The sequence below is a fragment of the Cucurbita moschata genome, unplaced genomic scaffold (genome assembly GCF_002738365.1).
Source record: "Cucurbita moschata cultivar Rifu unplaced genomic scaffold, Cmos_1.0 Cmo_Scf00087, whole genome shotgun sequence".
Lineage (NCBI taxonomy): Eukaryota > Viridiplantae > Streptophyta > Magnoliopsida > Cucurbitales > Cucurbitaceae > Cucurbita > Cucurbita moschata.
In genome coordinates, this window is record NW_019268603.1 from 93,665 (window position 1) to 104,032 (window position 10,368).

General features: G+C 32.9%; 1 non-coding gene across 1 annotated transcript; it reads left to right on the plus strand.

Moving 5' to 3' along the window:
- The first annotated feature begins 9,262 nt into the window (after positions 1–9,262).
- TRNAQ-UUG lies at positions 9,263–9,334 on the plus strand. Its single transcript has one exon. It is a non-coding gene; the product is annotated as a tRNA-Gln (tRNA).
- The last annotated feature ends 1,034 nt before the right edge of the window (positions 9,335–10,368 follow it).

Genomic DNA, 10,368 nt, shown 5'->3' on the forward strand with positions numbered 1-10,368 from the left:
ACTCTTAAGTTTAAGTATACCTATAACTTTAAGTTATCAGATACATGGTCGTATGGTTAATATTCAAGAACAAGAACAAGCAAACAAAAAGTGTGGTACCCTAGCATATCAAGGACACGATTAAGAGCCTACAAGTAGGCTGCTTACTGAGTCTTGTACTCATTCCTTATTCTCCATTTGTTTTCAGGAAATAAGGAGATGGTCGAGGTCGGGAGCGGACTCTGGGGCAGGTGCCATAGACAAACCTGACCCGTCATCCTTCTACCCTTTTGTGTCGTCCCTTAATTTGTGTTTTAACTATTGTGTTGTGTTTTAAAATACTTTGTATAAACTTTATTTTGATATAATGTTCGATATGTTTTAAGTTTTGGTTGTTTTATTTTGTTGAAAAATTTACCCGTCTTTTTAGAGTCATCGAGTCAGCCTGGTCCTTACATAGTAGTATCAGAGCTTTACCGACTTTGGTTTTGAATACCAGCCATTGGATGTGATGATCTGTCTGTTGTCTAGATCTTATCCGAATTTGGGGAAGATCCAACGGCTGAGATTTGAGTTTCGAGAGATATTTCTCAGATGGTCACTGTAGATGCTTTGATCCTAATCAGAGAGGCATTTTCATAATTATCCATTCTTCCAGGGGTACTATGGTAATTTTTCACTTTCTGAATACTTTAATATTATTTTCTTGAAAAATCCATAATTTTTCTAAAAATCCTTCATCTCATGTCGGTCATATTTCCCTTCTTGAGTATCTTGAAATTCCTTCTAGACAAGAAACAAAAAATCCAAGAAGATCCTTCCTAATTGGAAAAATGATCGTTTTGCCGTTTTCACTTACTTTTACTTTCCAATCCTTTTTCCATAGGTCTTGAACTCCTTCTTAACATTACTTGTTAGGGTTAAGAATGACTTGCTTGAGATCATCATCCTTGCTTAATTCTTTAATTCCTCCCCTTTTGATCATTTGGGTCTTACATGGGTGGCTTATTCTCGTTGGATCTAATTCCTTACATTTTTTGGGTGTTACAAGTCTTGAAGTATAATATCAAAACATATTAACATATTTGATATGTTAAATCTTAAAATAATTGATGTGTATCATAAACATTAAAGAAAAATATATATTTGAAATTTGAATGAGATTCATATTAATTAAACATATATTATGATATTCTATGACATTTTAATATTATTTAAATAAGATATTATATCTTAATGTATTAGGTATTCAAATATATAATTTGACAAAAATTATCACAAGTTCACTGTAAATAGAACCCTAGGGTTAAGTCAAAAAGCATCAAACACTAAATACTGTGACATTTTAGGTGATATTTTGCCGAGGAAGCTGACAAGGTCTTCAAAGAGCATGTGGTCATGTCTGACATTTTAGGTTAACAACATGGTGAAAAGAAACCAGAAATTCTAATACGAGTAATTAACTACAGACCTTTGAATAAGGTTAGGGTTCTTGGAATGATTCTCTAGATTATCCGTTCCATGTTGGGAGTTGGGCCATGGGTCTTGGGTGAAGGAACCGTTGGTTTACCGCCCCAAGAGTTAAGGAAGCATCTTGAGGCTAGTTTCACGTAGTATCATTGTCTTTGAGATAACAATTCTTTTCTATTTTATCTAAATTTTTTAAATATGAGTTCATTTCCAAATGCATGCTAACACCCTTATTGTTGAATAAATGATATGAAACTAGTTTCACATAGTAACGTTACCTTTTGCTCCTATTGGTGGAAGGATAATAGGTCGATTATACTTATAGGGTAGTTTTAAGCGTGACAACAAGACTAATTTTTTTTTTTTAGTTAAAAATTAGAATTATAACAATCTGCCTAAAACCCTCGGACTAATTTTGCTTTATTTCTAAATGCAGGCAGACAAAGTAGAAAAATGAAAACATGTAAATTGTAAACCCAAACATTTCAAAGAAATAAATAAGTTTTGATGGTACCAATGCTAACCAGAAAACAATCAACCAAATTTATTTCAAACATAGAAAACTTCATGTCTTCATCTTGTAAAGCCAATAAACCAAAGGGCCTAATATAGTAGAGAAATAAAAAAATGTTACACTCGTCTGTGCTATATAAAAAAATGTTACCCTCATCTGTGTTATATAAAAAAATGTTACCCTCATCTGTGTTGTGCCGTGCCATAAGTTGTAAAGCCAATAAACCAAAGTGCCTACTATAGCAGAGAAATAAAAAAATGTTACCCTCATTTGTGTTGTGCTGTGCCATAAGTGATCAATAGATGTTGAATTTGACCAATTCTTACTATTTTTTTTTCTATATTTTGAAACTATTTTAAGCACTTCTCTCTTGTACTCCTTATCATTTTACCTTTTAAGGCTGTAAGTATTTGTAGACCGTGCCTGTTATAAGTATAGTCAACTTAGTTAAGTGAAAATAAATTTTGAAGATGAAATTAAAGTATTAATTTTGATGTCATCTTTACCTGAGTTTTGGGATATTGTTATTAATGAGATTCAATCTAATGCCATTAATAATTCACAATGATAATATTCAAAATACTTGACAAAAAAGAATGGTCAACATAAGATATTTGAAACAAATAAATATTTTGTCCTCTATGATTATCAAATCACTCATTTGAAATTCCTTAATAATAAACCTGAAGTCTTACATCTTTTATAGAGAAAAGTTCCTTAAATAGAAGTCTTATTAGATACTTCTAAGTATTTAGAGATCAACTAGACACAAAGCTAAACATTCTAAAAAAAATTAGGGGTTAAACTTTTAAGTTAACGTAATTTAAGAAATTTATGATTTTTATATTATCAAGAGTTTAATTGAGCTAGGTCGATTGAATCTAGTGGACCCAAGAATTGAACTGAACCAAACCAACTACTATGGAAGCATTTTCACGCAAAGTAGAAGCAATAATGGAGGGTTTGAAATAATATAGTTTTCACCCCTTGTTTCTCAAGTGAATATTGAAATAATATAGTTTTCATGTTAAGTTTTGCACGGAAGAAAGAAAGATTGGGATATAAAGTATTGTGGCCAACGTAACTCTTAGGTCCTATGAGCAAGTTCCTGTAACCTAAAGTATTGTTCTACATCAAAAATAAATTTTTTTAATTCCTTAGCATCCCGGTTTCCATTTAAGGGTTTGTGTTTTTGGATTTTTAGTTTGTTAAGCCCAACATGAGCTTGGCTTGGGGTGTGGTTCTCTACGACCCTTCTTGTCAAACTCACTCTGGTGCTCATCTCAGTCATCTCAACCATGATGGCGTTCAACAAAAGAGACCTTGAAAATGAGAGGATTGTCACATTAACCATTTGAATGATCTCAACCTCACTTGTTGAAATTAAACCAAATATCTATGACATAACACTATTAAAGGTTCAAGGTTCATAAAAGTCTTTTTAATCTAAGATACCATTGAACTTGACCATTATATATAGTGCCTCTCAAACCAAGTTAAGTCTTTTTAATTTAAGATACTAAACCAAGTTCATAAAAGTCTTTTTAATTTAAGATACTATTGAACTCATCCATTATAGTGCTTCTCAAACCTAGGTAAAGTTTAAATACAATTGGTGACAAAAGATGACACTATAAAATAAAAGAAATAAGAAAATAAAATTTCATTGTCGAGAATCAAACTCAGGTCTCCTCGATGAAAGTCAGATCTTCTGTGTAATGTGTAACTCTTCGACACTTTTTTTTATGTGTGTGATAGAGTTCTCAGAGCTACCACCACGTTTCTTGTTGTTCGATCCTGTGCCTCGTTCTTCAAAAAAGTCAACACCATACATTAGGTCTTTGATTGGAAACCCATCCAAGGGGGCGCTGATTGCTTCAATTCCATCAATGGTCTTCCCATGATTTTTTTGGTGGATGACCAGTTTTTTTATACAATTCACCTTTAAGCGCCACCATAGTTTTGCATCGTCCATGAGATGCATTGTGGGCCAATGTAACTCTCAGGTCCTCTAAGCAAGTTCCTATAGTCTTGAAGTATAATATCAAAACAAATTAACGTATTTGATATGTTAAATATTAAAATAATTGATGTGTATCATAAACATTAAATAAAAATATATATTTGAAATTTGAATAAGATTCATATTAATTAAACATATATTATGATATTCTACTACATTTTAATATTATTTAAATAAGATATTATATCTTAATGTATTAGGTATTCAAATATATAATTTGACAAAAAGTATCACAAGTTCACTATAAATAGAACCCTAGGGTTAAGTCAAAAAGCATCCAACACTAAATACTGTGACATTTTACGTGATATTTTGCCGAGGAAGCTGACAAGGTCTTCAAAGAGCATGTGGTCATGTCTGACATTTTAGGTTAACAACATGGTGAAAAGAAACGAGAAATTCTAATACGAGTAATTAACTACAGACCTTTGAATAAGGTTTTAGAATAAATAAGATATCCAATCCAAAACAATAATGATTTGATAAAAAGAGTTTAGAGTCAAATGTTTTTATAAAATTCGACATGAAATTGGGATTTCGGAACATTCTAATTTCCTAAAAGAACAAATATAAAATTTATTTAATGTCCAATTTAGAAAATATGAGAGGAACGTCATGCCATTTAGGCTAAAAAACGCTCCATCCAAATTTTGATTATGAATGATATTTTCAATCCTTTCAAAAAATTTCGATAGTTTATATTGATGATGTGTTGATATTTTCTAAAACCATTAAGATCAACACTTTAAACATCTACATACATTCATTAATGTAATCAAAAGAAATCAGCTAGTTGTGTCCATACCCAAAATCAAATAATATCAGATTCAGATCCGTTTTCTTGGATTTTAAATTTATTTTAGCCTTATTAAAACCCATCCAATGGTCTTTGTCTCAAACTTTGGTGGTGACGTATCCTAGAAAAGCCAACTTCAAAAAAATTTTAGGTTCTCTCAGTTACGTGTATTATATCCTTTAAGATATCAAGCACATTTACAAATGTCTTGATGAGTGTCTTCAAAATAATACAAAGTCTTGATTTGTAAGGGATATCTCTACAATCCAAAAAAATCAAATCATTAGTCAAATAAACTCTCTGCTCAAGTGTTATTGACCCAAGGGCAGATCTCATAATGAAATGTGACGCATCAAATATCAGATATGGAGGTATCTAAAATTGTCAAAGAGGACAGACAATCAATTATCATATTTCATTCAAAACCTCGAATAATACCATACAAATTACAAAATAGTAAAAAAAAAAAAAAAGAAGCATTATTTTCATTGTACAAAAATTTTAAAGAAAATTTAATTAACAAACCTATTAAAATCTATTCCAGAGTCAAATTTAATTTTAGAAAAAGAAGGGAATAATCTTGTTTTTAGATAGAAGTAAATTTTAAAATTCTACCTATAAAAGAAGTTGAAAACAAAGTCTCTCTTCTTCCCTCTGTCTTCTCAACTATACTAATCCAACCAATCATTTGCATGGACTCAAAAGTTCAATTACCTATAAAAGAAGTTAAAAACACCTTGTGAAAGTCGGTAAGGATACTACGACCTCTAGCTTTGCAAAATTCAGTGTTGTTGGCGCTTATCAAAATCGCTGCCAAAATAAAGTTTAACAAGGGGTTCTATGGTGTAGTGGTTAGCACTTTCGACTTTGAATCTAACGACCTGTGTTTAACTCCCGATAGCTAATCCACCAATTTATACAAAATTGGTCCATAGCCGATTTGGTAGGGTCACTTTTGGACTGATAATCTGTAGAAGGGGTCACTAAGGTTGAGATCATACAAAATGGGACCATAGCTCAATGTTAGAGCATTCGATTGCAGATCAAGAGGTCACCAATTCGAACTTAGTTGGGTCCTTCTATCTTGGATAGAAATTTGTTACACTTTTTGGACCGATACTATGTCTAAGGGGTCACTAAGGTTAAAATCCTACAAAATGGATCAATGGCTCAGTAGTAGAGAATTTGACCAGTCACCCGTTTGAACTTTGTTGGGCCCTTTTATTTTGGACGGACACTTTTTACACTTTTGGACCGACACACTGTAGAAGGGGTCACTAAGGTTGAAATCATACAAAATGGGTCCATAGTTCAGGGGTAGAGCATTTGACTGCAAATCAAGAGGTCACTAGGTCAAATCTGGTTAGGCCATTTTAATTTTGACAGACGCTTTGTTCGATTTACTCCCGACCAGAGTGTCTAAAGGAAAAGAAATAAGAATAATTACCAATTCCAAACCTTATTCCAAAGTCCTCCACCACATAGAACCATGTACTTAGAACCTAAGGGCCACTATTCTCGAACAAGAACCGAGAAATCATTAAGAAAAGAGTGTGGTATCCAAGCACCTATGAACATGATAACCTAAGGGCCACAATATGGTTAAAAACTTACAATTAGGCTACTTACTGGGCCACTATTCTCGGACAAGAACCAACACTATGGCTACTTAAAAACTTACAATTAGGCTACTTACTGGGCCACTATTCTCGGACAAGAACCAACACTATGGCTACTTATTGGAGTCTTGTACTCACTCCATGTTTTCCATATCTTTTATGTAACGAAGAGTAGTTGCCCTAGAAAAACTTTTTTTTCAACCTCTTTTAATTTGCAATTCGTGCTTCGAGAACCCACTATGAACATGATAACCTAAGGGCCACAATATGGTTAAAAACTTACAATTAGGCTACTTACTGGGCCACTATTCTCGGACAAGAACCAACACTATGGCTACTTACTGGAGTCTTGTACTCACTCCATGTTTTCCATATCTTTCATGTAACTAATAGTAGTTGCCCTAGAAAAACTTTTTTTTCAACCTCTTTTAATTTGCAATTCGTGCTTCGAGAACCCACTATGAACATGATAACCTAAGGGCCACAATATGGTTAAAAACTTACAATTAGGCTACTTACTGGGCCACTATTCTCGAACAAGAACCAACACTATGGCTACTTACTGGAGTCTTGTACTCACTCTATGGCTACTTACTGGAGTCTTGTACTCACTCCATGTTTTCCATATCTTTCATGTAACTAATAGTAGTTGCCCTAGAAAAACTTTTTTTTCAACCTCTTTTAATTTGCAATTCGTGCTTCGAGAACCCACTATGAACATGATAACCTAAGGGCCACAATATGGTTAAAAACTTACAATTAGGCTACTTACTGGGCCACTATTCTCGGACAAGAACCAACACTATGGCTACTTACTGGAGTCTTGTACTCACTCCATGTTTTCCATATCTTTCATGTAACTAAGAGTAGTTGCCCTAGAAAAACTTTTTTTTCAACCTCTTTTAATTTGCAATTCGTGCTTCGAGAACCCACCGAAAATGGGTCATGACTCCCTTTTTGTTTTCACTTATTCCTCCTAAATCTAATCCATAAAATGGGAACCCACGAAAAATGGGTCATGACTCCCTTTTTGTTTTCACTTACTCCTCCTAAATCTATAAAATGTCTCCCATTTTTATTCATTTTCTCTTTTCTTAAATATCAAAATCTTAAATAAAAAGGGAGATCGGTCTAAAATATTCTTCTTTGCAAGTAATTTCACATAATTTATTAGTTTAAAAATTGGTAAATTAAAAAATCCCACATTGATATATTCGTAATTTCATGTAGTCTTCCTAAGTTTACCGGCGACATTGTTTGTTGTCGAGCTTGATAATGTGAGTTTGTAACCCATCCGTTAGGGTTCTTGGAATGATTCTCTAGATTATCCGTTCCATGTTGGTGGAAGGATAATAGGTCGATTATACTTATAGGGTAGTTTTAAGCGTGACAACGAGACTAATTTTTTTTAGTTAAAAATTAGAATTATAACAATCTGCCTAAAACCCTCAGACTAATTTTGCTTCATTTCTAAATGTAGGTAGACAAAGTAGAAAAATGAAAACATGTAAATTGTAAACCCAAACATTTCAAAGAAATAAATAAGTTTTGATGGTACCAATGTTAACCAGAAAACAATCAACCAAATTTATTTCAAACATAGAAAACTTCATGTCTTCATCTTGAAAAGTCAATAAACCAAAGGGCTTAATATAGTAGAGAAATAAAAAAAATGTTACCCTCGTCTGTGCTATATAAAAAAATGTTACCCTAATCTGTGTTGTGCTATAAGTTGTAAAGTGAATAAACCAAAGGGCCTAATATAGTAGAGAAATAAAAAAATGTTACCCTCATTTGTGTTGTGCTGAATATTGGATGTTGACTTTGACCAATTCTTACTATTTTTTTTTCTATATTTTGAAACTATTTTAAGCACTTTTCTCTTGTACTCCTTATAATTTTACCTTTTAAGACTGTAAATATTTGTGTACGGTTACTATTATGATTATCAGTCAACTGAGTTAAGTGAAAATAAATTTTGAAGATGAAATTGAAGTATTAATTTTGATGTCATCTTTACCTGAATTTTGGGATATTGTTATTAATGAGATTCAATCTAATGCCATTAATAATTCACAATGATAATATTCAAAATACTTGACAAAAAAGAATGGTCAACATAAGATATTTGAAACAAATAAATATTGTCCTCTATGATATATCAAATCACTCATTTGAAATTCCTTAATAATAAACCTGAAGTCTTACATCTTTTATAGAGAAAAGTTCCTTATATAGAAGTCTTATTAGATACTTCTAAGCATTTAGAGATCAACTAGACACAAAGCTAAACATTCTAAAAAAAATTAGGGGTTAAACTTTTAAGTTAACGTAATTTAAGAAACTTATGATTTTTATATTATCAAGAGTTTAATTGAGCTAGGTCGATTGAATCTAGTGGACCCAAGAATTGAACAGAACCAAATCAACTAGTTAGTAACATGATTTAGTGGAAGCATTTTCACGCAAAGTAGAAGCAATAATGGAGGGTTTGAAATAATATAGTTTTCACCCCTTGTTTCTCAAGTGAATATTGAAATAATAAAGTTTTCATGTTAAGTTTTGCACGGAAGAAAGAAAGATTGGGATGTAAAGTATTATTTCAATTTTTTTTGTAATATACAACAATATATAAATTAACTATAAGAAATATATAAAATTACACGTTCTCTAAGAGCTTCAATCAACACTGGAGGGTTACTTCTGCAACCACTCTAAAGGTGCTCAAGATCACAACGAGTTAGATAAAACAGCTCTAGAACTTTGAATCCAATAACTTGAGTTTGATTCGTGATAGGATCTCTCTTCTTGTGGAATCTGCATAAAATAGGAAAACCATTCCAAGATAAATTTTTACAATGGGTTCTATGGTGTAGTGGTTAGTACTTTGGACTTTGAATCCAACGACCTGGGTTCAACTCCCTGTAGGACCTTTATTGTTGTTGGTTCTCATTCTCAATCTTGTAATGTAATCATTTGAACCCATAATATAACTAGTATGAGTTTTAGGTTCCGAACTTGCTCAACCATCTTGAATTTATTCTCATGTTTAAACCTTTCGCTAGGATATGACTTCTTGTTTCGTTTGCAGGAACTAAACCTTAAAGGTTGTCATGTCATGCATCGTATTTTAACCATGAAAACTCTTCCGAAGTAACTTTTAATTTTCTCCCCATGAGTGCATAGGTGGCGTTGTCATAATCGTTGCATCCTGCTAGCAAATCGTGGTGCAGGGCATCTCATTTAGGTGAGGGAGATAATAAGTTTATCATGGAATCCTGCTCATGGTACATATACCATAGCATCCCACCTAAAGAGAAATAAGGGCCTCGCTGGACACTTCGTGAAGTGAGATAATGGTTACTTCAGGCATGGATCCTAGCAACTTGTTAAGCATGATGTTTGCATTAACCTAGGTGTTCTCTTGGATTCTTGGTCATCCTAGGTTTATGCATAACGTTTGGGTCAAGCTTGGAACTTATAAGTTCTTAGGAATAGTCCAGCATGATATTGTGCACGTAGTATCTATTAGAGACCAAGGGTACATCTGGGGAATCTATTATTTCAGGGATACCACTTTAGTTATCCTAGGAGGTGAAGTCATATGGATCGTGATGAGCATTTTCTCCCATATCTTGGTTTCGCTAACTAAAGTTTTCCAATAACTCCCAAACTTCATTACCTTATATAACCTCTCGGGATAAGGATTCATACAACATTTCATAAAATAAGATCTACTGAGAAACCCGAGAAAAGGTCAAATTTTGAGTTGACTTGGAAAGTTCAGTTGAACTGGCCGTATCATCGTTTTCTTCCTCTGAACAGGAAGAAGATGCGCATTTTTCGCATTGCCGCCATCTGAAACTCGGCCTGTACAGCCACATTTACAGCATTTCTCTCCTCGATTTCTTCGTGAAACTTAAAGATGGATGTTACAAGAAAGGGCTAGGGATTTATTTGATAACTT